The sequence below is a fragment of the Zeugodacus cucurbitae genome, chromosome 4 (assembly GCF_028554725.1).
Source record: "Zeugodacus cucurbitae isolate PBARC_wt_2022May chromosome 4, idZeuCucr1.2, whole genome shotgun sequence".
NCBI lineage: Eukaryota > Metazoa > Arthropoda > Insecta > Diptera > Tephritidae > Zeugodacus > Zeugodacus cucurbitae.
The window spans coordinates 20938851-20963132 of NC_071669.1; the positions used below are offsets into that span (position 1 = coordinate 20938851).

A 24282-nucleotide genomic window follows, 5' to 3' on the forward strand; every position below is an offset into this window, starting at 1 on the left:
TGCTAAGACAATGAGTCAAGTCCACTGAGTTTTGCTGTTGAAAGTTGGCATAAAAATAGTAAGATTCTTTTCACATCTCTTTTTATAAACAATAATTATATTGTGTGGATCCAATACGAAAATGATAGCGACCAACTTTTGCTCTCTGTTCAGCTTAAGACTCTTATAGAGCTGAGCTGAGTTTTGTTACACTGTAAAGGGCACACTAAAATATAAGCGAAAGAGAGTGGTTTAGTAGTGAACGAGATGCAAGTACCTGGAGGCAACTGGGAATTATATACGTCACTATTAGCAGCTAAAAATTTCAAGCGGTATTGCCGAATAATTCTTGCCAACAGGTGCTACTTTGGGATCGGTAATCGAGTAGTAATTGAGAAGCAGATGCCTCTCTTGACTAACAAAAATTATGCGTTATAAGTCTCTCAGTCTCTTTTCATTCACGTCCTATTTATTATACGCAGAAAAATCGACGATGACAAACCGAAATTACGTCGAGAACTGTTCTTCTTTGGAGCCGTCCGCGGGAACGAGGCGTGCCGAAGAAGATGGAACCATGAACTGTAGGAGTTCTACAGGGACATATGTATGTAGATATTGTTAACGGCATAAAAATTAAACGATGCGTAGGTTGGGTAATGTCGTTCACATGGAAGACGATGCTCCAATGAAAAGCTACTTCGATTCGTGAGCCATGGGTGGACAATGAAAGGGCGGAACGGAGTGCGTCCAAGCATCCAATGGTTGGACCAAGTGCTTAGGGGCCTGTCTGCACTTGGGATGTGCAAATGGGGTTTTTGGTGCCCAACCAGACCGATTCATGGTTGTAGTGCCAAAGAGAAAGAATAAGTATAGAGCACATTTTACATTGCATAGGAATCGGGTTGTGTGTGAATAATAATAGTTTTGAGCAATGCTGCCGATTTGACAGTCCTTGGTCGAATAAAAATCCGGGTCTGATCCGATTACTTAGAACCTACTGTCATGGGAACGGAAACATAGGGGGTCTTACTATTTGTATTAAATGTTTTTGATATCACTGAATCCGAATTTGAGGTCCATTTAATTCCATAAGACAGGAATTTGACATAACACCCAAAAAACAATATAGCGGACCGCGTTTTCTAAAATACATCGGTTTCGCTTGAAACTCTCTACTCTGGTGTTTTCGTGGTCACGGATTACGAATCCGCCGTAAGTTTTTTCAAAATGCAAAGTGGCGAATCCAATAAGGCGGACACTTTTTTGGAAAGTTTTCTATTACTCTTTAAAAATTCAAAATGGCGGACCAATATGAATTTGTTTTCTCTGTACCAAAAATGGTTAAAATCGGGTCATAACTGCCCTTGCTTCCATATGGCTTATTATAGGTTTTTCAAATATATGGTGGGATTTAAACCGGATACATGGATTAATATGTGAGATATCTTAGCAAAGTTAAGGGAACGTATAACGAATAATCTTGGATAAAGTGTAGCTTACTGGCAAAATTGTGAAAATCGATCGAGGAATTATCCCTTTTTCCAAATACGTTTTTCTAGCAGAATATAGCGCTTCATTCCTTATTTTTTTTTTTTACTAATTTCCACTGTGCAGTTTGGTTCCATGCTGAAAATCGTGCGGTGCTAGTGAGTCACCCAAATAGCATTTTTTCATATACATGTTTGCTTATCTCAAATATTTTATGTTTCTCGATAATATTCGAAGATCGTCTATAAATTGTGATTGTTTTTGCATATTTGGTTTGGTCATTGCTAATTAACCAAACACGCGCTTACTAAATATGGTTATAATTTTAATATGAATTCAAAGCATTTGTGGTGAAACCTCGAATTCAAGAAACCGAAAAACAACAAATAATACAAAATTCGAAGTGATAAAAAATAAATAAAAAATTAAATAAAGTAAAAAAATGGAAAAGTAGCGAAGCCATAAAACTAATAAACGCTCACCAAATTTAGTAATAATTTAATTATTAGCATAAAGTGTGACTAATTTAAAATATGAAGACGGCAGTCGATATGAAGCGCGCTGAGCGATCGCTAGCTGTGTGTTTTTCATATGTAAATAGAAACCGGCTTTGATTGATCAATTGTCTGATGTGATGGTTTATTTATGATTTTTGTAGGCAGATTTAAGGTATATATGTATTATTTAGTATATATGTTTTTTTTTATTATGTATGTTATATAAACATAAAAAATACTTTTTTTTTTTAATTATAAATATGCGTGCTGACGCTGGAACTTACCCACTAACCTGAGAGGAAATACACGGTAAAAACCACAAACTGGTATATAAATTGGTACGTACCTGCAAAGGAAAGAACGAAAAAAGAAATAAATTATTTAAGAATTCACAAAATTGTAGCGTTCAAAATTTGGAATTGCAAATTAGCACTTAAAAATTTTGGCTGACAAGAAAATTAGCAATACAAAGCAGTTTGACTAAAAATACAAGATTGGCGAAATATTTCGAATTTCGACGACCGATTTGCATGTGAATGAGGCACAGTTTATGCACGAAAATAGAGCCGACGCCATACAAACGGGTCTCGACGGTACGACCGACGGCTTGGGTTTATTTGAGGCGTGGGAAAGTTTCATTTACGTGTCACTCGGCTAGAGATTTGTGTGGATATTGGAAAACAATACTAATAACCATAAATATTTATATTCATGCATAAATACATATGAATTTGCTGACGTTGCCACTGTTGTCGCTCGGTCGCTGATTTCCGCTGTTAACACAACTCGTTAATTTATTTGATGATACAATCTTAAAAAGATAAAAAATGAACAACAAAAAGCATAAAAAAACAACAAGATCTGCATATTTGAATTAATATGCTTTTGCTTATAAAAATTAATGAGATAAATGCCAGATTTTTGTCAACAATTTAACGGCATAATAAATTATGAAAATGAAAATAAATAAATTAATAAATAACGGCACCGAACGGAAGATGCAAAGCAAGTTAATAATTTAAGAGTCTTTCAAATTCATAAAACAAACGAGTTAATTTGTGTGGGAAAGTTAATGGGTTGATGGCGGCAAAATTACTTTCCAATAAAAAAAACCCTGAAGAGGGCATCACACAACTCGAGATCACCAAAACCAATAGATTTGTTCAACATTTGAGGGTAGTGAGGTAAGGTAATGGAAATTTTATCTCCTTTACGATAACAAGATTTCGCCATTTTATGGATCGCACTAAGTTTCTTAAATGGCCGAAAGCAAAAATATCCAGCAATACCTCGGTTTCCACCAGCGGGTACTGTATTAAACACTTTCAAAGTTGCATTGCTTTCGTCCATTCGGACAACATACCTAAACAGCGTAGCCATTGTCTTTTTATTCGCGGAACTATGTCAATGTCTAAAGTCGCTCATTATTCCCGTCCTGATGTATGGCGCTGAAGCGTGGACGATGACAACATCCGATGAGACGACTCTTGGGGTTTTCGAGAGAAAGGTTTTGTGCAAGATTCATGGTCCTCTGAACATTGGCAACGGTGAATACCGCAGACGATGGAACGATGAGCTGTATGATTTATACGACGACATTGACATAGTTTAGTGAATAAAAAGACAGCGGCTACGCTGTCTAGGTCATGTTGTTCGAATGGACGAAAATGCTCGAGCTCTGAAAGTGTTCGATGCAGTACCCGCCGCAGGAAGCCGCGGATGTGGACGACCTCCACTCCAGTGGAAAGGCCAAGTGCAAAGTGACCTGGCTGCACTTGGTGTTTCCAGTTGGCACCAAAAAGCAAAAAGGAGGAATGAGTGGCGCGCTCTGGTCATACAGCTCAACGTTCCATCGTTTGCGGTATTCGCTGTTGACAATTTTCAAAGAACCATAAATCTTCCCAAAAAACTTTTTCTCGAAAACTTCTAGTGCCGTTTCATCGGATGTTGACATCGTTCATGCTTCTGTACTATAAAACGGCGATGTTAGGGGACTTATAGAGTTTCGTCTATGTTCGTCGAGAGAGGTCTTTATGTTTCAATTGCCTACTCAGAACTCACTACCAGAAAATAGCAAAGAAAAATTGAGGACTATGTGAAAAGTCTTATGAACGTATTGAGATTAGAATTTAAGGAAAACCTCACATAGACGCCAGTCTTGCGGAGCGCAACTGCTTTGAGATATGGACTCCCGTTTGTCTGTCGCTTTCAAAATCAATAGAGTTTAAAATCGAGATAAGATAGATGCTCCGATACTAGATTATGTTCTTCTCCCCTATTTTAGTAAGGAACTTTACAGAGTTTTTTATTAGGTTGCTAGGTCTTTATCACCGTCATCGTAGATCTAGTTGCTATGATTGTTGCCCGGACCTTTTTCAGATTTTGTGTAGTTTGAGATACAATGAAAATCAGAGTATTCTTCATATGAATATAATAAAGGTTGTTTTAGTTCTTTTCTGACTCTTTCAAACTCCATAGATTTTCAGATCCATATAAGATATTTCTTAGACTCCAATTTGTTTGATTTGATTATCATGTTCATTATCGTTGATCTACCATAGTTGTCACAATTGTCGTCTGGGTCTTTTTTAAATATTATCCGGTTTGAGACACAATGAAAATCAGGTTAGATAATTCGGTAGGAGTGTAGCCATTTCGGCTCAATTAACGCTTGATGCGTAATTATATCCTGAACAATATATATATAAATGATCAGTATATTGAACTGAGTTGATTTAGCCATGTCCGTCTGTCTGTCTGTCTGTATATATACGAACTAGTCCTTCATTTTTTAAGATATCGTTTTGAAATTTTGCAGATGTTATTTTCTCTTCAAGAAGCTGCTCATTTGTCGGAACTGCCGATATTGGACCACTATATCATATACATAGCTGCCATACAAACTGAACGATCGGAATCAAGGGCTTGTATGGAAAACTTTCGCATTTGACGTGGTATCTTCATGAAATTTGACATGGATTACTGCTTAAGGTAATAATATAATCTCCGTAGAAATTGTTCAGATCGGTTAACTATAAATCCTTAATGTTTCTAGCAAACAACCCGGCTAAAAAGAATTAGTAAAATGTTTTCTTTTTTTACTTACTTTTTCGTACGTCTTCAGATTTGGTTAAACACATAGTTACTAAAAGAAATGCACCCGTGAAGGGTATATAAGCTTCGGTACAGCCGAAGTTAAAGTTTTTTCTTGTTTTGATTAAAAATCGGGGTATTCCTCAAAAGAATGTAGCTAAAGCAGAACCTATTAAGATAAGTCGCCTAAAATGTAGTAGAAATATATTTTATTTGATTATATGATTTAAAAAATAACCGAATAACCGATAATTGTTGCAAAAGACACTTATTAATGAAGACACTTCTATATTCCTAATGGTCCCTAATAAGATAGAATAAAAAATATTTTAATATTGCTTTCTTCCGCCATCAGCAATTATAATTATACGGATTATTTATTCTTCGCAGCGGGAATTCAATCCTGAACTTGTTCTATTAACAAACAGATTTGGATAATGCCAAATATCCGAAAAACTAACCTAAAAAAAAAATAATAATAAAACAAAAACAAAGTTAAATAAATTTCGAAATAAAACCAAAAATTCAGCACATTAATTAGCAAAATTCTTTAAAGGCCGAAATGGAGCATTTATTAAGATTAAATTCTGAATTTTTTACTAATTAAAATAAAAGTGAGTGTGTGTGTCTGTGCCTTCGTTACGCCAAATTAAATATCTGTTGTTATGCGCTCTAAAAGCGTTTGCAAAATTTGCAATTAAATTAGACTCTTAAAGTAATTGAAACTGATAGCGGCTTTCTTAAAAGAATTCAACAACGCACACACACACATACATACACATACATACGTATATAAAAACATTTAAACAAGCTAGATTAATATTAAATAATAATAGGCAGTGAGTATTGCTTTTTGGCATGTCCGTTAATATTGGCAAATGTTGAAGGTCAACGTAAATATGTATAAAAATATATTTATACATACAATACAGATATATATACCAGACAATCCGACTCGTGCGCTTATTAATAATTTCTGTTGAAAATAATAATATTATTTCTAGAATATTTTAATTAAAGTCCACATTTGTAGACAGGCTTACAATTTAAATGGTTTGAGGTGAACGGTGGCAGGTTTTAATAAATTGGATTTAAAATGTACACTTTTTATTTTCATTTTATTTGTGTTATATATGTATACATACATATATACTTTCATTAAAGCCGATTTGACTTTATAAAGAGCACTTTTCTTCTTACAAAGTCATCGCAACGCATGGATTTTTACGATTTATTCCATAGTTAGAAATAGAAAGGTATCAGACAAGCTGAAAGTTAGTGCCGTTTTGAGTATTTATATGTTGTGTAATTAGACCTAACCTTCAAAAGGTTCGAGTAAAGTTTCAGATCAATTAGATTGTGGGATATCATTTTGAGTAACCCATTTATTTGAAAAAAAGGAATTGGATAACAAGTAAGGAAAGGCTAAGTTCGGGTGCAACCGAACATTTTATACTCAAGCAATTTATTGATATAATTTTACATATTTATCAGGGTGTCAAGAAAGTGATTTATACCGAATTTCATTGAAATCTGTCGAGTAGTTCCTGAGATATGGGTTTTGACCCATCAGTGGGTGACGCCACGCCCATTTTCCATTTTGTAAAAAAATCTCAGTGCGGCTTCCTTCTGCCATTTCTTCTGTAAAATTTTGTGTTTCTGACTATTTTCGTTAGTGAGTTAACGCACTTCTAGTAATTTTCAACCTAACCTTTGTATGGGAGGTGGCGTGGTTATTATCCGATTTCTTTCATTTTTGGAGTGTATAAGGAAATAGCTAAAAGAAACGACTGCAGAAAGTTTGGTTTATATAGCTTTATTGGTTTGCGAGTTATATACAAAAAACCTATTTTAGGGCGGGGTCACGCCCACTTAAAAAAAATACATCCAAAACGTATGTTCCAAATTTTATTTTTTAGTTATGACGCTATATAGATTTTCGGTTTTCGCCATTTTGTGGGCGTGGCAGTGGACAGATTTTGCCCATCTCACCACCTCAGATTGCCAAGGAATATGTGTTACAAGTTTCATTAAGATATCTTAATTTTTAGTCAAGTTATCGATTGCACGGACAGACATCCGGATTTCAACTCCACTCGTCATGGATGGAAGAAAACACTCCAGCTCTGAAAGTATTCGATGCAGTACCCGCTGGAGGAAGCCGCGGAAGAGGACGACCTCCACTCCGGTGGAAAGACCAAGTGCAAAGTGACCTGGCTTCACTTGGTGTTTCCAGTTGGCGCCAAAAAGCAAAAAGGAGGAATGAGTGGCGCGCTCTGGTGGATTCGGCTATAATCGCTTAAAGCGGTTCCTACGCCAAATATATATATATATACACAAACAACCAAAGAGTATAAAAAGAAACCCGAGTGTTAACTAAACACTATTTTTGGTTAAAATATATTGGTGATTCTATATAAAGTTTGAAGAGTATAATACCCCAGGAGGTGGAACCAATCGAAAGTGGTTTGATAAATTGGTAAAATAAATTTATGCACACCAAAGTGGAGTAGATAAAAAATGAATTTCATCGACCTGCATGTCTTTCTTACAATAACGATTACAAGAAGAACTACCTATTTTGCTACAATTTGAAATATTTTAGAACACAAATTTTGTGGGATGGAGAGGTCTAAGTGTCAATTGCTGGGATTGTTTGTTGGAAAAAAGAGTCGTTCGACAGATCTTATCTAAACTTCGTTATCCGCAAAAAGAGAATAGCGTATTTTAGATATCTCTTAACAACTATATTTTAATTTGCTGACACTTAGGGCTCAAAGCTGAAATTTTTTTAGAAATTCGAGATTCAACGTCATCTATTTATCATAATATTTCATCGAATTAATTTTAAGGGGTCACAAAGCAAAAAACAAGATTATTTTTCACCATTTATCAACCACCGTCTGATATTTACAATCTTTAAAACGAGTTTTATCTGAGAACAACCTGTATCCTCAGTCTAATCCATAAAAACCATAAAAACGTCGATTTATAGTGAGTCCCTTTTGTATTGTTACATTTCGGCTTGAACTATTTTTAACGGTTACTTTGTGTTATACAGGAATACAGATGATTTTAACTGTTTCCAAGTTGGATTGTGATTTATATCTGACATTTCATATTTTAATAGAAACGATTTCGGGTATTCATTAAGAAAGTTCGGTCTATGTTGATATCTTTTTTAGTATAATATACAAATTCAGTTTCTAAATAGCGCTTAAGTAAAGTAAAACGAGTCTCGAACAAGTTGATCAGAACAGTTTAAGTTCATCCAATACAATGCCACTGATTTTCGACAAATTTATTTGACTCTTTTAGCTTAAGTCGATTTAAGGTAAGGGAAGTATTTTAATATCTAATTATAATCCGACAAAGAATATATTTTCCCGATTCTAAAATATTTTTGAAGTAAAACATTTAGTCTCAAAGATGGTGTTCAAAATTTAAGAGGATATATATGTACTTCCCTCTCTATCCGACTACCGAACTCGGCTAGCATCGCTTCCAAGCGGAAGTACTGGGCATAGAGAAGGCCTGTGAAGCTCTATTGAATAGCTACGAGAGGATACATAAAGCAACCATATCCTGGCCTTGTTGATACTAATGACTAATTCCAACATAGTCCACAACTGCAAGGCATTGAGCTCACCTAGTCTTGATTTGGGTTCCCAGTCACAGGAACCTTTTCTGTAATGAAAAATCAGTGAGTTGGCAAAGACAGGAGACGAATCCGAGGCAGAGTTAATACCATGTCTGTTAGGATCGATCAAGAGAGAGCTCAATATATAATTTGAACAATTATGTGTATGAGAACAGAACAACCAAATGCAAAATAATTAAACAGATACGGCCAAAATATGACAAGACAAGAAACTTATGGAATAGGTCCAGGAAAAGTATTTTCAGACTTATAGCTAGTATAACGGGACATTGGACATTTGGAGAACACGCGATGAAAATGGGTATGCCCTACAAGAACATTTACCGCGGCTGTGAACTACAAGGGAATAAAGAAACAATTCTCCACATTCTCTGTGAATAACCAACTATATCGCAGATCCGACACAGTTCACTTTGAATCTGATGGATCAAACCTTGAATGGATGTCTACTAAAATCATTTCGGACATAAGTAGCTTCATCGAAAGCACATATTTCTTTGAATGAAAAGATGGAAGTTGATAGCAGTATTACAAAGGTCTACGATTAGTGCATCAAAATGGCACATCTAGTGCTAATTGAGTCAAGAAACAATAAATTAGGCTACACTTCTACTTACCTGCCTATAGCTAAGGTAAGTAATTTGATTTCTAGTAAGAATTGCATCTTTATTTTATTAATATTTGAGTCGGCGAACAACATCGAGTCTCGAACAAGCAACTGACATTTTCTCTAGTAACTTAAATCATTTGAAGCTAGTTTAATATACTGCCACAGTTATATTTCTTCTATTATTGAATGTGGTAAGTACAATGGGCTGCTTTAGGCGAAAAAAAAATTTAACTTTTAAAAATTTTTTTTTTTTCTTTCAATTAAATATTTATATTTAAGGAATTTACGCTCATAAATTCACATGCACCTCTGTATGTTTGTATTAAGTAGCTTTTTTTCAAAGCCCAAAATTTTCTTTAACTCATTGCAATGCACTTTTTACCTCAAAATTAATGAATGCAAGCGCTTAAAGCAGGAAACGCCTACAAATGCCCTCGATTTAAGAAACTTTTTCTTTCAAAACCAGCAAGCAAACTAGGTCTATCATTGTAAATGTATGTATGTATGAACATTTCTAAAAGTTTTTTTTTCATTTTATTACTTTTTATCTGCATTGATTTATGCAACGCCTCATTAGATACATCGACACATACTTACAACTATAGGTATGTATGAAAGTTTTTTTTTAATGTACGAGTATGTAAGTATGTGTGTATACCTAACTGCAGTTTAACACACGTGTTGCTTTTCTCCAAACACTCCCAATTTCGTTAATCAAAATGCAATGAAGTAATTATAACTTTTGTTGGCAACTCAAGCTGACAGTTATGGATGAATAAATCGGCTTGGGATGCACTTAAATTGTAGTGAAGATAAGCACCAAACAAAAAAATATATACAACAACAATAACAATGAGAAAAAACTGAAAAGAAAATGGTAAAAACAAATAAATAATGAAATACAAACGATTTGAGCGCTTGTAGCAGATCAATTTCAAGCGTTGTGTCTTGTCTTTTTGGAGCAACATTTTCTTTATGGTGTCTTTATTAGAAAAAACATATACAAAAAAAAAATATAAAAAACAACAACAAAAAGTGGTAAAAATGAAAGGAAAAAGCACTATAATTTTTCTAAAATTTTTTTCAAAATCTACGAGGTTACAAAGTGTGTGTGTTAGCGTGTGTTTAGTCGCCACTTTTCAGTAACAGCTCATTAGGCGTGTGGAGGCAATGAAGCATCCAAATAATGAACGACAGCTAAACATGCGCATGCGCAACACGTAAGACACACAAGTTCTCGGGCGATGCAGCTACCGGCTGTAGCACAAACACACACACACACTCATACATATATAAAACACACAAATTGTTTTCAACAATGTTTGTTGGGAAGCACTTTTTGTTTTTTATTTTCATATAAAAAAATTTCGAGTTCATACCTCGCTTTAATACATATGTACACAACAGTTTTCGTGTTTTTTTTTAGCCCTAAGACAAACACCTTCAATAATGCAAATATGTATAATGACTACTTCGGGTATCTTCTTTGCGTTGTTTGGCTCGCATGTGTGCTGCGGAAAACTGTAACAGTCACGAAGGCATTAAATAAACATCGAAAATTCTCATAATTACATATGTGGTGGAGTGGACTAAAATATAAAAAAAAACAACAAAATATTCAAAGTTACTGTAAAAGCGCTCATATTGTTGTATGCATATATGAAAGTACAGTAGCGGATAAGAAATTGTGAACGATTATTTCACTTAACTTCATTCTCACTTCTCAGAAGTCTTACAAAATTAACACCATCTCAATTATTATTAAGCACATTGAGAAACTTTGAGATGTTATAGATGTCACACTGTGGTCCAATATATTACTATACATACATATTTTCCCATAGTCCTTAGTTGGAATATAGGGTCTCGATAAACAAATTATAATTAGTCTTATTTAAAGCTAATCAATTTCTCTCCAAGAAAACCCACTTTTCTGTGCTTCTGGTTCGACTTCCCGCCTCCAGGTGTTGGCTGGTCTCCCGCGTCTTCTGAATTTCGATATGGATCGGTAGCTGTTTGGTTAAGGTTAACTAATAACGACGGGCCAGAATATTCGTATAATCTTTCGAAGTCATCGATTAAGAAATAATTACAGCTATACTATATACACAGCTCGTAAATTCGCGAGTTTATGGCTAAAATTAATGGACCACATGGCTCAGACTTAAGTACGAAATCTGATTGAATATCTCTCTGTTCCGTTATTTTCTCTAAGTTGGACTTCCACTGGTAGCTCTTGGCTTATAGTTGTGTGTTTGGTGTATGATTTACAGTTAAAACGGTAGTTTCTGGTCATGAGCTATCGAGCCGTTATTGAGCGTCTTTGGTGCATAAGATCACCAAGGATATTTTGTAAGACCTGTAACTCAGCTTGCCTGTGTCTTCTTGAAACTCCTGGAGAACTCACGAATATGAATTTTTGGAATTTTTTGCTATGGTCACTGTCTGGTGACGACACAGGTCTGTAAGATCGAGATGCCAGCGAGAAATGTCAAGAGCAAGGTACCAGAGAGACAATGGAGCAACAATCTTGTGAGCTTGGAAAATGTACTCGTATCACTTAACCTTTTAAAATACGCGTTAAGCGCTGACAATCTAATAATACTCCTCATTGACTACACGACGGCAATCCATTTGGTATCACAAAGAACCAAAACTAGTAAATAATTCGTACCTCGGAATAAGGCCTAGTGAGCTTTCGGGGTTCAGCATATAATTTATATCTAGGTGGAATCTCTGTAAAGCTTTCTGAACGGTAAGTTTAAAGCAACTTTCACAATCGTCGAATATTTGTAATGAGCTCATTAATCTATAAAGCCCCACTTCGTTTTGTGGAACTTTGACATAACAAAATACATGTTTGAAATTGTCTAAGTGTGATCACCTAACACTCCTCTGAGGTTGGAAATCAATTATCGCAGTAGAAATGATATATAATCACAAAACAGGAATATGTTACTTTATGCTAGATGCTCTGAGTTATACTCTTATGTTCCAAAGAATAAAGCTGATCTATTTCGCCATATGAAATCTTTTAGGGTTAGCTTATATTTCTAGAGGTCGATGTAGCCTCTAGAGATAAGTTTTGTGTAAGTATTTCCTTAGCAAAAATTAGCAACAATTTAATTAATAATTTAGCAGTATGGTTTCTTGCAGTAATTTCTTTTGCTGTTCTTAATTATATGCTCACCACTGTATGTATTGAAGTGATGAACGTCTCTTTATGCTTTTAAATGTAGCGTTGAACTGCTTAACACCGGTAGCACAGTTTCGGGTATTTGAGGCGCATGCTGCCCCTTTCTACACATTATTTACGGATTCTTTGCGTTCTTTTACCTTTGTTGAACTTTTCTACCGATTTATTTACGACTTTTTGTGTGGTGTCTCACATATGTACATATTTTTGTATGTGTGTATGTAGGCTGATACATATGCACACTCATATTATCCATCTTTTTTTTGGACAGGCGAAAGGCTCGTAAATTAATAAAATCTTACTTGTGTTCCCTTTTCGCTTTGGTTTCAATAATACAATTTATGTCTGGTCGCATTATTGCTGTTGTAAAGCACTTAAGACAAGCAAGTAATCTCTTTTGGATAACGTTTTCTGGAGTGTTTTACAACAGCTACTGTATTTTGAAAAATTGTTTTCATTTTCTTTTATAATTTTTTTTTGTTGTACTTTAGATGCCCTGTTGGTGATAAACTTGTGAATGTGGAAAGTAGTTCAGGGCGCGCGATTGCATGGCATAATTTGTAGTTTGAAGGGGGAATGTTAAAAGTATATTTATCGGTTGAGTATATTAATGCAAGTAAGCCACAGCTGGCCGAGAAACTGTAAGAAATTTTAACATGATATTCTTCAAGATACTTGAATATACTTACATACATATTCTTCAAGAGTTTTAGCTGTTTTATAACTAAACTTGGAATAACTCTAAAATACGCATTTCATTGAAAACTTAACTTTATTTCACATGTTGTACTAAAAATATGTCTAGCCAGTTTTTGATCGCGCAGACCGACTATTTAGTTTCTTCTTAGTTCAGGAAAAGCTCAGGGAAGACAGCGAGAGGCACTGATGTTTATAATAGGTGTTGGGATGAAATGTTATTTTCGTTTATGGGGCATTCTCTGGAAAAAAAGCCACTTGAAAAAAAAGTTCTTTATTTTTTTGGCAATTATATATCTTATAGTACATGTAAAACCTAAACTAAAACATATGGTTTTAGGTCTGTGTAACGCGGGGTTGCCATATTATAAGGGGCCAAAGTTTTTTGTAAAAAAATTTTCGAACCGCCATAACTTTAAAACTAATGAACAGATTTTAATACACCATGTGACTTTTTTGTACAGAATTTCTCAAACTTTGAAACTGTATATCGTAAAAATTTTTAAAATTAATATTTCATAGCAAAAAATGAAAAAAATTTTTTTTTTGGAATTTTTAACAACTTATGCCCCCTTCGATTTTTTTCGAAAATATCTTAAAATGTTCCTTATTTCATCACCTTTTTGCCCCCCAAAGGGAATTTTGGGACAGCAATATTTGTATGAGCTACAAATAAAAAACCAACTCAGAACATGATGAAAAATCATTGATTTATGCACTATTATTATCAGAATTTAGCGTAACCCAGGATTAACGACGTGGACGTAGCAGACATTTAATCCCTCTTTGTTTTTTTTATTTTTTACTTTTTTTTTTAAATTTTTTTGTATTTTTTAAATTTTTAATTTTTTTGTTTGTTTTTTTTTGGTTTTGCTTTTTTTTTAATTATTACGTAGATTAGATTCAAGTACGTGTACACTAAGGAATGGCAGATAAAAGCTGCACTCAGATTTTTTTACAGAATGGAAAATGGGCGTGGCGTCGCTCACTTATGGGTCAAAACCCATATCTCAGGAACTATTCGACCGATTTCAATGAAACTTGGTTTGTAATAGTTTCCTTACATCCCAATGATATGTTGTGGCCAAATCGCTTCACAACCACGCCTACTTCCTATATACCAGAACTTTGAAGACGAATTGAATCGTTTACTTTACAATATATAAAGTAAGTACTAGTGAAGATATCGGTGCAGAACTTTGCATAAATACTATGTTAATAGTGTGGCAGCCCCATTCTAAAAATCACCGAAATCGGACCATAGGTTTTTAAGACCCCATATATCGAACATGAGGACCTCGGTGCTTCTAACCTAATATTATGGTTTCCAACTTTCAATGGACTTTATACAATATATATGACAAATATGTGGGTCAAATTGTGTATTATATAATATAAATAAAGTTAAATAAATAAATTGCGAGTGTATAAAATGTTCGGTTACACCCGAACTTAGTCCTTCCTTATTTGTTATATTCAACTTCGTCTGGACCCATCGTACATATACTAGTTTAGGTTTGGTTTGGATAGATTTGTAGGCAGATCTCTGCAAAAACAAAAGATCTCACTTAGGCAGCCTGGCGCTGTCTATTGTGGTGCCAATAAAACTCCCTGTGGATTAAAGACCTTTAAGATTCCACAAAACGCTTGGAATCCGTTACAAATTTCTTAAGACGGCTAATATCGATTCTAGCCAATTCGCTAGGATCGCCGAAAAAGGGCCTTCCAAGGTGTTTCAACCTCAGTCTGGCAAAAGCTGGACAATGAAGAAGGAAATGCTTAGATGATTCCATCTCGCCTTCCTCCATACAGCATTGGCAACTTGCATCTGCCACGATCCCAAGTCTCACCGAATGGGTATCCATTGGACAATGTCCAGTAAGTACATCAATAATCGCGCTGAGATGGACCTTGCCCAGAGAAAGCAGTTGAAAGAACCGCTTACGCTCCACAGAGGTTCTTGCCACTGCACAAGTACTGGTAGTTGACCAGCGCTTGACGACTCATGCGTAGTCTGCACGTCCAGCGGTCTTGCGCAGGTGGACCATGGACTACAAATGCGCTCCCATTCCGACGTCAATGTAGCTAGGGTATCCTCCCTTTCAAGCTTGTCCGCTATACAGTTACCAACGATCCTGCGGTGACCGGATACCCACACTAGTCGGATCGCAAAAGAGCTGGAAGCTATTTTGTCATCGATTCCAATGCCAGTATTGCCGCTCTGCTGTCGGAGTGAATACATACCTCTCTAAAAGAGGTCACCATACGGAGCAGTGCGTACATTGCTACTTTGATCGAAGCGACCTCCTCGGTCAGGTAGCCTAAAACTGGTATTGATAGAGGCTTTCTGCAGAAAACTCCCCCTCCCACCTTTCCCCTTAGTTTCGATCCATCCGTAAAAAGCTGACTGCACTTCTCCTCCATTGACCTCTTCCTTCCCCCATATCCCTCGTAGGTACGTGTGCAAAGAAGAAACCTCTAGGGGACGGTTCCGCGGTGCAGTGGTCCAAGTAGTCAGGGATGCAATCGAACCGACGGAGAATTTCAGAGTGCCCCTGCTTGGGACCGATCATGTACCCAGCGTCTCTGAGTCTGACAGCGACCTTTGCCGCAGTGCACCTACCGTCCATATCAACAGGTGCGACGTGTAAGATGGCATTTAGAGCCATTGTTGGTGTTGTTCTTAACGCTCCGCTGATTCCAATGGACATGCTCCAGCTGCTTAGCTATCGAGGGTTTGTAAAAGCAACTGACAAAGTTTAAGTATTGTGTAGTTATCCAGTTCGGATATTTATGTCGACAACTTGGACAGACATACTGAAATATAAACGAAAAACAATTAAGAAAACAATATTTTCTTGAAAAAGGAATATTTATCGAAAGAATTTGGAGTTTCCATAGACTGCTAATGAAGATAATGTCAATTAAGTTGGGATGCAGCAATTACATGGCTATGGGTATGTAGCTTACACTAATGAAGCGTACTATCATTTAGAGGTGTTAGTATTAATAAAAGGAGCTTGTGTTTTACTTTACTCCGTGATTTCATGCCGCATTAATACCATAACTCCGCCACCTGCGAAGCAGAATCGCTCTCTATTGTTCTCTACGCTCTTCCTGCCTTCCGCACTCATATCCCGATAAATCTTCAAAATCGGAAATGATTGACAAGTATTATTAATTGAGCACAAAAGCGCGTCAAATGTTTGTATTAATTTATGATTGACATTTCTTAATAAATTTAAAGAAAAAAATTTATTTTTTTTATGATTTTCACTTGCCATTGACCAACAGCCAATTGGGCACAATTAATTATTCGGAACAGCAAGTGAAACAATGAACCAAAATACAAACACTAAACATAAAATAAAAGCACGACAAAACTCGAAATCAATTGCCGTCGCAACAAAAAAGACGAAAACTTTTTTTTAATAAATTAAATATTAATAATTATGACTTCGGCAACAGCGGAAACGCGCATATTTCCATATATTTCCGTTGTTCGTGAATTGATTTTGTTGGTTGTCGCTACTTGGCCACGCGTTTCTCACTCGTGCCGCGCTCGTCGCGTTTCCAGTTTAGTTAGTAATTAAAAATTCATATTTTTATGTACTCACTTCTTCTTCTTCTTCTTCTTCTTTTATTATTCTTTATTCTTCATGTGTTTGAAAGTATAACGCTACTTGTTAGCATATTTCTAATCGAATTAGTGGCAGTCGTAATTTTTATGTTCATTGTTTTCTCGAGAATTAATTCTTGTAAAAATATTCGTTTAATTTCCGGTTATTTTTAATGTCTCTAAAACATAATTCTTATTTGTTTATTTATTATATGTTTTTTCAGCTTTTATGGCATTTATTTGTATTGTGAGAGCGTTTGTTTTTTTGTTTGTTTTGAGCACTTTAATTTCCTGAGAAAATTCCCGTTGCGTGCGCATCACCATTTGTCAATCCAATTAAAATCATATGTGCATGTGTGGAGCGTAATCAATTGAGGCATACCCAAGTTGTCTCTATTAAGTATGGCTTGATTGCTTAACTACTATTTCGGACGAAATAACTCATCAACACCGTACAGTCTAGCCAAAGTGACTGACAGTTTAAGAGTTCGCCGCGGGGTAATCTGAGTATGTGGACTCTGTAAGCTTTTTTTTTTTATTTTTCCGAAGTAAGATTCTAGTATAAAATCACCTTTTGGTTCGCTTAGTATGTGGACTCTGTAAGATTTTTTTATTTTTATTATTTCTTCTTCCGAAGTAAGATTCTAGAATAAAATCATCTTTTGGTTCGCTGTTATGATTTTCCACCTCTTATTTCATACGAATAACTAACCAGCGGTCCCTTTCGGGTTTATCATAAGTCTTATATGGTTAAGTGATGAGGTTCTAGGCCTACTCTTTATCTTTTCTTATCTTTTAGTTTTTTTCTTTGCAAAACTTTGTTCTCCCATTGGAAATCCATACAACATTCTACCTCCAAAGTAGAAAAATATTCAATTAATTATGTACTACATCTCCGACAAATACGAACAAACTCACCCCGATCATCTCTAAGTTCATGTCGCAGCAAGTAATATTATATACTCTGGTTTATGGTCTACACTTTGCACCGTTTTTGTTTTTTTCAAAATCCGTAGTAGAGCCCTTCATAAACATCTTCGACATTGAAGGCGTATGCAAAACTGAGATTTAGGCTCGATGGTCTCAGTTGAGATAACTTTATCCTCGTATTTGATACTGGATCTGGTATTTGAACAACTTTTTGGGAAACTTTAAGAACGTCAAACGCCACTGTATATTGTAGAGACATGAGAAATCTATGCATATCCCTAATTTATCGGAATAAAAGAAGCAGAAATATTGAATATTTGTGTCCACGAAATTTGAACCTTTGATTCGTTGTCAAAGAAATATATAATGTAAGTGGATGGGGATAGTTAATAGCTTTTCGCTTCAAGAATGTTCATAAGATATATTCAGAGGTCTTTTTTCAATGATCCAACATCGCATCTTATAAACATCTCTTAACCCTGGACAGTGATAACATTCAATGAGGAAGCTGTAGGAATGTTCGAGGTATCGTATAATAGGTGGTTCAGAATGAAAATACTTTCTTCTCCTACTAAAATGACATCTCATAAGGGTTTTAGAAATGAGAAGGTGGGAGCATCTATTAGAGGTACCTTTGTGGGGGTTCGAATGATGGATCTCACTAGTGGTTCAGGAAAAATGTTTTCTTAGCAATATAAAATAAAAACTTATAAATATCTCAGAACCGTGGGATGCTTAATCGATGAAAATAACACTTTGAGACCTTTTAGTCTAGGGCTGTTAGAGGGATGGAGATATAAGTTAGTTCAGGAGAGTTGATAGTTCGAATGTTTATTAGAGACCATTTTACAGGAGTTCGAGGCATCAATTCTGAGAAATATGTATGGAAAAATTTTATGAAGAAATGCAAAACCTCACCAACTATGTGGAATAAAAAAGCTAAAATGGAACATTTATGGAATTGGAATAAAAAATAAAATTTCGATTGTTAGGGAATGACAGCACAGCAATACACATTGTGGCGGTGCAATGAACTAACAGCAACAACAACAAAAACTGCGCCAGCACGACCCTCAAATAGTTAGCGAGATTTTCGCTGCTCAGCTCCGCTTGATGAAACGCCACGGGTTCCGAGTTATTCCACGCGCCGCCACTTTGCCCCCGCTGACTCGAACTGACTGCGGCCCGCTGGCTAAAAGTTAGACATTTTTGAATGCATGGAAAATAAAAACAATAACAACTACAACAAAAAAAAAACAAAAACAGGAGCCATGGTAATCAAAAGCAAATTTCGTAAAACCTAATAGACAACATTGGTTGCACTATTACCGCTGCCGCTGTTGCTGTTGCGCCGCGTGTTTTGGCATTTTGCTATTGTTGTTTTACTATTATTCGCCTTTTGCTCAGTGTTTTCAACTTGCTTTTTATTGCTTTCGCCGCACTGTCATTTGATTATGAAGCATGAAAATGAAATGCGAAACGTAAAAAGTGATTAATGAACTCATCAGGTGAGAGAAGATGGACACACAAACTCACACACACACACATGCATACTTCAAAATAAAGCTGAAAATAATAGTAAAAGCAATGCTCAAGCATGAAGCCACATTTTCTAGCCGCAAGGGGCGACAAAACCAAAACTACAGAGCCCGCAGCCCGGAGCCCGGAGCCAACAATCAACGGTCCCAGTCGGGTGTGTGAATAGGTGGCAGGCCTGCGGCCACGGACAGAGAAGGTGAGGAAATGCGCGCAATCCACAGCTGTAACGTCCGCACCAGACACAGATCACAGCAACCAACCTAAAATAACAAACGAATTATGTGGAGTGACTCCGCACACAGAAATATGCAATTAAAACAGAAGAAATTATTTAAAAAAGAATACTAAAAAGACTGGCAGGCAATAATTTATACAACAAACGAAATTATTCAATAATAAGTTTATAAGTCCGTCAACGCTGAATACTTGATTTTGATAAATTGTTAATTAGCATGTGAGCGCTCATAAACTAAGGCAGATGATTAATGAGCAACGGTGCAACAACAACACCAACTGACACGGTTTGTTGAAACGGTAAAATAAATTTCAAAAAATAGAAATTTTAAAATTTTTTTATTAGGAAAGTCATATTAAAAGTCCACCACAAATTGCTTGAAGTGTGAGTCAACAACATACATTTGTATTGCGCAGTGCCTCTCAAACTTTTTTTCAGGTTTACAATTAACTAAGTAGAGTAAAAATATTGGTTTTCGAAAGTCAAAAGAACAGCTGGAATGATGAATATTGTTGTATTGCAGTGCAGAGGATGGGATAGATACCTAACAGTTGAAGAGAGAAGCGAGACTCATGTGCAGACCAAAAAAGATAGAGCGTATAACATGAGTATGAACAGCTTGACAAACTGGCCAACAAGAGAATTGCTCGAAAAACCTACGAACAGATGCGACGACCTATAGAAGCTTTCAAAACCGGAGCATACTCTTGTGGAACCAACATAGGTGATCCAGGGCATGATTTCCACAGTACACTGAATTTTTGGAGGGCCTGCTGAATGGCAGTATAACACCAGAAGATGACGAAACCGATACCCAAATCGATGACGATGGATGAACCTGGTAAAAGAACTGAAAAATCTACTTCTGACCAGATATTCACCATGGGCAAAATCCTAAAAAAGACCCGTCAGCCGAGCCGTTCGATCAAACGAGGTTTCAGACAGAGTGACTCACTATCGGGTGACTTCTTCAATCTATTGCTGGAAAAAATAACACCGAAAATATAAAGAGCTAAATATAAGTGAACGGCTGCTGTCCAAATTGCTTCTTGATTGCTGATTTTAGTTCAATTATATACAAAATTCGTATTCGTTCTAGTTACGTGATCCAGAATACCATGACATCAAAAATCTGGGTATATCCCAATTATTCTGACTGTACTAGCTTTATACGAGTATACTATACTACTATAGTAGTTGAGAACCCTGACTGTAACTGTTATCGTCATCGCATATTTGTAGAGTACGACCTCATTTCAATTTCATGTTTTTGGGATTTACCAAGGCCTAGTGATAAGTCGCTGGCTGTTACACTTTCGGCTTAAGTCATTGAAAAAATAAAGGTTTCTTAAAAAAAAATCTACAAAATTAAGAAGGCGTTCGGGCACCACCATCTTTTATAATTTCATTACGGGAATGCGTGCTATCGACTCATTTTTCAGCATCTGACTGTGGTAAATTTCGTCATATTGCCCTAGTATTCCTTTTAAATTGTTTTTTTTTTTATTGCATCTTTTTCCCGCGTGGTTTCATCTTCATAAATGTCCAAACCTTTTCGATCGTGTTCGCATCTGACTGTTAGAGCCAATCTAATGAAGCTATGCTGTTTTCTTATTTGCTACATAATCTACTCCGCTGTTTTGGGACGTTGTCATCAATTTGGCATTCAAATTTTTCATGAATATGATTAGTTTACTAAATCCCTGTATTATGAATGATTAGTTTCCCCAAATATGCACTTTTCATATTTATTTCTTATCTTTCACTGGTCGCTGGAGTAGCCTCTTACTTCATCCAAAACGAAAGACTCCTCTGTGAAATATTAGTTTATTATCTCCGATATTCTCCAATGTTTCTCAGTTTATCATATAGCTGTTAGAACAATTCACTTCAACTCCGTAGTAATTTCCGTCCGTATTTTGACTCTTCTACTTTTTCATTATTTTAGACGGATCTTTCTTTATACATATGTCTTTCTTAGATCTTTCATCATAAGTCATCAAAATAGGTAGGTAAGTAATGTGGATGTTGGTTTAAGCCTTTGGGAGGCCCTTTGATGAGAGGCCTAGAGGCCTTATCTAGCTAGATCATCTGCTTCACAATTACTTGGAATGTCATGTTGTGTGTTCTGCAACCTAAATTAGGTTTATTGTGAAAGAGGTTGCTAGTCCGCTGTTAGCTCAAGGCCTTATTTCACTATCTCCGATTAAACCCTAAGCGAATTTAGCGACTAAAACCGTCTATGATGATCAAATGGTCCTCATTTATCGACGGACTGCTTTGAACTTATCATAAATCTGTTAAGGCGGCTAATAACGATCGCAGTCAAACGAACCGATCAGTTTGCTGTAGATATGATATACAAGACGCTTTAATTTCAGTTTAGCATAAGCTGATGTACCTAATGAAGTGTGTCCCTTACAATTCCGGCAATATAGTAAAATAGACTTCTGGGTATTGTTCTGAGTCAGAAGAGCTTCTAACCGAGCGCCTTCCGAGCTAGAGCCCATAGAGGCCAGTCTCTTTCTGCTTGAAAGTTGGATGATATTGGGAAGAGAATACATTCACTGTTCCATGTTTAACGGCTTTACAGTTTCCAGCGATTCAGAGAAGTGTCGTCATATACAACTACAATATTTTAGTAATTCTCATAAAAGAAAATAAATAAAAAAATACTTTTAATGCAAAAAATAAATTCTCACATAAAATTCATTTCCAAACGACAGCTAAAAGCGGAGGCGATGCATCGGCTATAAACACATATAAAATAAAATAACAACAACAAACAACATACTACAAGCGACACACCCAATTATTTGTTAAATTTATGAATTAAACATATTTTTGGGCATTTTGCCGTTGTTATAAAACAACAATTTTTCATTTCCTCTTACAGACTTGCTTGGGTCATAAAAATATTTCGTGGCTAACAAATATTATTGCAATGCATAAATATATATATATATATGTAGGTCCATATATGTATTTATATAAGAAATATTGTTGATATTGTCCGAATGAATGCTGCCAAATGTGGGCGTGTATTCACAACCGTCCGCCACCGGTCGCCAGCAGCCACTCCAACTGCCGTGCAGTAGCAACAATTGCAAGTTGCCGCGAATTGCATGGCCATTGCAGTTCGTTGCCACCGTCGCACGGGTGGGTTGGTCGCTCGCCATAAGACACACGTCGTCTGTACGCCGCTGTTCATTGTCTGCTGTTGGCCGCCGTCCGACGTCCGTTGCTCGTCGGCATTTGTTGGCGTTGGCAGTAAAATAAAATGCGATTTTCAAGACGTTGCTTTGACATTTTGCATTGCAAAATGACATTTGTAAACGTAACGGAGTAACGGGAGGACTCATGCGGCGCGCGACGGAAAGCTAAAGTCGGTGTGGAGCAATAAAACCACGAGCATTAAGTTTGCAGCTATTACAGCAACAAGACAAATGACAATGCGAAGCGTTAAAATGGGTGCGACGGTAGTCGAATATAATCGTTTGTATGTATGTATGTATGTTAGTGATAAGATACCAAATCTGGTAAGTACAAGACTTACATAAGTTGAAAAGAAAGATTTTGGCACACAGGCGAATTTAGAAAAAAACAAAAAGATATACAACGGAACATATATATTATATCAAAGGCATAGTAGGAAAGTTTTTAAGGAAATTTAAGCTTTAAGTATGTGTTCAGTCGAAAGATTGACGATTTGAATATGGAAACAAGAAACTATTAAAAGCATTGACCTTTTCCGGTTCAAAAGTTAGCAGAGAAGCATGAGGTCCAGCGATTTGTACTCTTTACAGGCAGGTTAGGTCAAGGTGTAGATCTCCACAACTGCAGAAAATCTCACTTAGACAGCTTCGACTGTCCTTTGTGGCACCCAAAGGCACGACAAAGCGGTTAAACTCTATTACATAGCTCTTAAGTCTGTAAAGTTTTATTCCACTCACATCGCTGGATTCGCCATGGTGTGCGTACCGTGGTATTTTAACCTTAATCTGTCGAATGCTGGACATTGACGGTGGTAGTGCCTTCTTCCAAACAGCTTTGGTCCATGATCCCTAAGCGCACCAACGATTGTGGCGAGATAATCGTCCTATGAGACCGCAGCTGGAAGGACCGTTATCGGCCAGAAAGAGTTCGCAACTGCACAGATGCTAGTTGTTGCGCAGTGCTCTAGCGCAAGTGGACCACGGAATACCAAGCCACTTTCATTCCGACGTTAATGTCGCTAGAAGTGAAAAGGTGGACTTAAAACTATAAAACTTTGGTCGGAACAGCAGATACCGAATCAAAAGTAGCTTGGGTTTATAAGAAGTTCGATAGAATTAGAAAATGTTATTAGATATCTCAGCTTTGTGCCTTGTGGGATGTTCCACGTTTCATTGCCTTGAGAGTGAATAAAGCTTTGAAATGCAAATATTTTGAAAAAATTGTGTGCATCTCACTAAGATCTATCAAATAATTTAAAGCGTTTCCCTCGAAAAAGTTGTTGTTTTGTTCAAAGTATTTTTAAGGTCGTTGGGACCACGAAAACGGTTCAAAAGAATGGCCCACCTATTAATTGATGATCTTTAGCGAAGATTTATGAAAGACTTAAAGTGTCATACACTGCTAGCTCTCAAGAGAAGATGATTAATATTTAAAAGATAATTTGTAAAATCAGTTTTTACATCAACAACTAGAACCATGAATATTGCGAAGGGACACATAAAATCTGGTAGCACTCGACATCC

The 24282-nt window shown here is 36.2% G+C and overlaps 1 long non-coding RNA gene across 1 annotated transcript in view; it reads right to left on the reverse strand.

Annotated features, from left to right (window-relative positions):
* Positions 1 to 964: 964 nt before the first annotated feature.
* Positions 965 to 24282, reverse strand: part of LOC128921819 (uncharacterized) — a 50885-nt gene continuing 27567 nt past the window's right edge. Inside the window, exon 3 of the long non-coding RNA XR_008471132.1 lies at positions 965 to 2310. This is a non-coding gene — a long non-coding RNA (uncharacterized LOC128921819). The remainder of the gene's footprint in view (positions 2311 to 24282) is intronic.